A 5,623-nucleotide genomic window follows, 5' to 3' on the forward strand; every position below is an offset into this window, starting at 1 on the left:
TATTATGGAGTATGTGTTTTATACACACACACACACACACACACACACACACACACACACATAATTTTCTTGAGTCAATTGAGTTAAATGACTTGCCCAGGGTCACACAGCTAGTAAGTGTCTGAGGCTGGATTCAACCTCAGGTCCTCCTGACTCTAGGACCAGTGTTTTATCCACTGCAATGCCAACTAGCTGCCCCTCTCTTTTGTTTTTGTTTTGTTTTTGTTTTTCTGTTGGTTACCTCCCATTTACCCTGCACATATCTTAGTTATACAGAGCTGTTTACATGTTGTCTCCCCTGTTAAGACGTGAGCCCCTTGAGAACAGGGACAGTTGTTTGACTTTCTGGGCATCGCTAGTGCTTAAAACAGTGCCCGGCACATAGTGGGCACTATATAAATGTTAGCTATCATCATTATTATGAACCTGTCTGCCTCAGTTTCCTCATCTGTAAAAAGGGGGGGGTTATAGTACCTACCTCCCAGGGTGGTTGTGAGGATCAAATGAGATAATAATTATAAAGTGCTTAGCACAGTGCCTGGCACATAGTAGGCACTATATAAATGTTAGCTATCACATTATTAATAATCTGTCTGCCTCAGTTTCCTTATCTGTCAAATGGGGATAATTGCAGTACCTACCTCCCAGAGTTGTTGTGAGGATCATTCATATGTGTGTGGGCATGTAGGCATGTATATATAAGATCATATATATACAAATATACACAATACATATATGTGTATAGGTATAAGTATATATATGTATGTGTGTATATACACACACACACACACACACACATAGTACTTTGCAAATCTTAAAGTGCTATATAAATGCAGGCTATTAATGTTATTATTTGTTCAGAAAATATTTCTACAAATTTTTGTCCTATTTGCTGTTCAGTCTGAAAACATCTATCAATCCCCTTCTTTCTATTTGACAAATAAGTAGCTCATTTAGGGTGATGGGTTCTGTGCTTTGTGCACATTCCTTGAGTTTTTGTTCAGAGACTTTCTAAATCCATGGTCATCCATTTTACTATTCTAAGGGCATAGTGTAAGATTGATGTTGCAATGGTGTTTAATGTCCTGGATGAATTTGTACCATTGAGTTTTGACTCCCAGAAGTCAATAAGTTTCCTGCTATGCACTATTTCCTTGTTTCCTGCCTAAAGAAGATTGAGATTCTTATAGCCCCCATCTTCGGCCATTGGGCATATTTGACTTGTTGATTCTAGTTCAAAGCTTCCAGTCATTTTTAGGAGGTTTTATTTTTTGATGAATGAAAAACTACATCTAGTAGAGCTTAGCATCTGTTAAGCAATAGAAATACCAAATTGCTAATTATTTTATGAAATTATGAAATGGGAACAGTCTTGCCCCATTATTTGGATACTAATTGGGAAAGACCATGATGGCATGAGGAGAGAGGCTGCAATCACATGTTAGTTAATAAGGCACAGAGTGTTTACAGGAAGTACAGAGACAAGAAGGGAAAAGGGTACAGAGACAGACAAGAAGGAAGGCAGGCAGCATGGGGAGGACAATGGGGAAGAAGAGGGGCACAGATAATCACTCCATAACCATAAATAGAATTGGGAGCATTCAGCATCTCAATGGACACAAATGGAAGTGGAGGAGGATCTTGGGGGCAGGAGTTTGTGGTCTCATTTTTATAGGATTTGGGGAAGGAATAGACTAACCTCTTCTCTGTGCCACCTTGGCATTAGTTCATTAAGATATCCAAATCTTTTCAAAGTTGCCAGTAAAACTTTAAAGTTGACACATCCACATCATCTCAAAATCATCAGCACCGTTTGGTGTTCTGCTAGTCTTCCTGTGGATGTCTGGAATTGGTCTGAGATACCCATATCACAGACCTCAAAGGACCTTACAGCAAGGCCTCCTTGACTCCCCCTGATTCCCCACATATGACCAGGATGTGATTTTTGGTCAATATGTGATGTCATTTTAAAATCACGCCCCTTTGATCTCTGGGACAGTTTGTACATGTCTTCCAGGCTCCCCTTTGCAATCTTATTTCCTGCTATTGCTACATTATACTTACAAACTTACTATAATGACTAGAAGCTGGGCTGGGGGTGGGAGGGAGTGAAAGATTGGGGGAGGGGGCAGAACAGGATACAATTTAAACACAGATCCAATAGAAGAGTGAAACTATCTCTGCCCTCAGCTTCTAAGAGGAGAAGCAAGGCCATATGCAGAGCAGGAGGTGAATTTGGGTATGGGATGTCACAGGAATAAGTTCGCTGACACACTCTTTCCAGTAGCAATGGTGGTTTGAGTTGGTTATAGTTTTCTGAGTAAGTGATAGAAGGAGAAGGAGCAGGGAGCAGAGGTTACTAAGATGCCTGGTATGGAATGGTGAAGCATGGGAGAGGAGAAGTGATGGGTGGGGGTATCCCTAGACAGAGAGAACCAGCTCACCCTGGGTAGTTTTTGTTTGTACACTCCCCACTTGGGACAGCCCACAATCACTGCGCCGACCCTATGGGAGCTTCAGAGCTGAACAGGTCAAGTCCCCCAAGGATTAGTCTTGTGATTCAGAGTGAAACGGCCAATGGCCAGCAGGGGAAAGAGAATGGAGTAGGGATACTCTAAGCCCAATGTGGCAGTTTTATGTGGTGTAGATGAGGACTTCTTAAACCTTTTCCACTCATGACCCCTTTTCACCCAAGAAATTTTTATGCCACCCCAGGCATATAGATATATAAAATAAGCATACATAACCTTTTGCTGTTGCCAAATTTTTCGTGACCTCCCCCCATTCAATTATATGACCCCATATGGGGTCTCGACTCATAGTTTAAGAAGCTAGGGTGTCGGGGCAGCTAGGTGGCACAGTGGATAGAGCACTAGCCCTGGATTCAGGAAGACCTGAGTTCAAATCCAGCCTCAGACACTTGATACTTACTAGCTGTGTGACCCTGGGCAAGTCAACCCCAATTGATTCACCAAAAGAAGAAGAAGAAGAAGAAGAAGAAGAAGAAGAAGAAGAAGAAGAAGAAGAAGAAGAAGAAGAAGAAGAAGAAGCAGCAGCTAGGGTGTAGACAGCTGGACCTGGAGTCCTGACAAACATGGCTTTCAATCCTGCCTCAGATATGTACTATCTGTGTGACCTTGGGCTGGTCATTTCACTTCTTTCACTTGCCCAATGCCTCAAAAGGTTATTGTGAGGCTCAGGTCCGAGAATGGATATGAGGGTCATGGAATCTAATGGCCTATGGAAGCAGCAGCCACGTTTATTTATTTGTCAAGGCTGCTCATGAACCCTTCATAAGGACCCTTCATGGTACTTAGGACCGTGCCATGTAGTGACTGAGTAAATGACAAGTAGTAGAAAGATCCTGCTTTGCAGATGGCTGTGGGAGATCCTCGGGGGGCACTGCCCGGGTGATTACAACTTGTTTGTTCCTCTGGAGGTCATTTCTGGCACGAATCTGCCTTGGCGCTTCAGAGCACAAACTTGGCTCCTTTGGGCCAGTCCAACTACAGTCCTCCCCATAGGTCAGAGACTGGACAAGATGACCTCCTGACATTCTGTATTTACAAGTGTATCCGTCAATCTGGGGGTGTCGGCCAGGACTCCTGAAACCTGCCCCTACTGACGTTCAGATGTGGCCACAGGCTTTGGCCGAAGGAGGGCCTGTCTCTGCCAGCCATGATGGTTGAGAAATCCCACCTGCCACTGGCAAGAAACATCCAGGCCTGCCAAAGCACACAGCAGGAGATGAACTGTCCTCACACTAATCTGGGAGCTTGGACAGAGTGTATCCCTGGGCCCTGGGCATGGATTCATTTTCTTTTTAAAAATAAAGGTCAAACTCTCATAAATTTTATGATGGATTATCACAGTCACCTGCCCCAGCTTCTCTTGGGTGACCGTGTTCTCAGAGATGCATCATGGGCCATATGATAAGACAAACAAACAAAGCACCCTTGTTTGAGAAAGTTTCTAGTTCTCGTCCCACCAACATCTCTCTTCTAGGTCAAGGCACTTGTCCCTCTCCCCAAAATCTAATTTTTCTCATCTGTGAAATGGTGTAAGGGCTAAAATTCTAGCTAGTCTGTCTAAAATATCTAATGAGTGGTCACGAATACATTATAAGGTTTAGCAAGAGTTAAACTTTTAAGCATTTATTAAGGAGAATAAGAATTTGGTAAAGAGAGAGAGAAAGGCCTAGATTCATCTGTCTATTAAAGGGAGAGGCATTTCTAGCTGCCTTCTCCACCAGAGTCCTCAGGAAAGAGAGAGTCATAGCGCCAGGCTCCCCCTTCCTCCTCCCACAAGCAAACGTCCCTTCCTGATGGCAAAGAAAAGACTCATGGTCTTGCCCTCAGAGACCTTCTCCTCATGGTGGAGCTTTCCTACAGTAAGTCTCCAGCAGGTGGCATCATTCCAATTGTTACAATGGGATGGACAAAGTTACCCACTACTGTTTACAAGGAAACTAGGTGGCATAGTGGATAGAGTGCTGGACTTGGAGTCAGGAAAAACAGTTCTAATTCTGACTCAGTCACTGACTAGCTATGTGACCTTAGGCAAGTCACTTAATCTCCATGTACCTCAATTACTTCATCTGCTGCATGAGACAGTTGAGATCACAAGAGTCCTCATGCCTATTTCCTCATCTATAAAATAAGGGAGGGAGACCACAGGAGTCCCTTCCTATGATCATTAGGGAATGAAAATGATTGAGAGGTAACATCCCAGCCCTACAGCTGGAAAGGACCAGAGGGGTGATCTAAACAAAGTCCCCCATTTTACAGATGAGCAAGCAAAGTGTTCTGCCCAAGGTCACATGGAAAGTAAGTAACTGAGCCTACTCTTAGATCCTTTGAATCCAAATCGAGTGGTCTTTCCACTCTTTTGACTTGTGCCTTTAAATTTGGATCTAGTCTCAGAGAAACAGATGAGGGAATCTAAAGGCTGCTTAGTAAGGCCCTGCAATCAGAGCTCAGAGAATACCTCCTCCTGAGATGTTCTCATCCCACTGGGCTCGGCTGGGCTGAGTCACGCTCTCTTCTGCTCTAGAGAGGTGCCTGCCAAACACTCCCGTTGGTTGGTCAGGCCATACTTTTCCCTTGCCAGACCTGGAGACAGCCTGACCATGTCATCCTCTGAACTCTCTTTTTCTAATACAACTAGTTGTCCTGTCTGTCCTTCTTTTAATTTCCTAATGATAACTCACACCTGTATAGCACTTTGACATTTACAAAGCATCCCAGAAAGAGAGAGGGGAGAGGGGGGAAGAGAGACAGAGAGACGGAGACAGAGACAGATAGAGACAGACAGAGAGACAGAGACAGACAGAAAGGGAGGGAGGGAGAGAGAAAGAGTGACACAGAAAGACAGAAACAGAGACAGAGAATATTGTCACTGCCATTTTGCAGACTCAGAAACCCAGACACCTGCCCACAATCACACAGCTTGTCTGAGGTAAGATTAAAACCAAGAGCTCTTGTGGCCAATTCTCACACTCTTCTCTTTTTTTTAGGCAATCAAGGTTAAGTGACTTGCCCAGGGTCACACAGCTAGTAAATGTCTGAGGCCAGATTTGAGCTCAAGCCTTCCTGACTCTAGGGTTGGTACCCCTTTCCATGCT

Source organism: Dromiciops gliroides, chromosome 3 (genome assembly GCF_019393635.1).
Source record: "Dromiciops gliroides isolate mDroGli1 chromosome 3, mDroGli1.pri, whole genome shotgun sequence".
Taxonomy (NCBI): domain Eukaryota; kingdom Metazoa; phylum Chordata; class Mammalia; order Microbiotheria; family Microbiotheriidae; genus Dromiciops; species Dromiciops gliroides.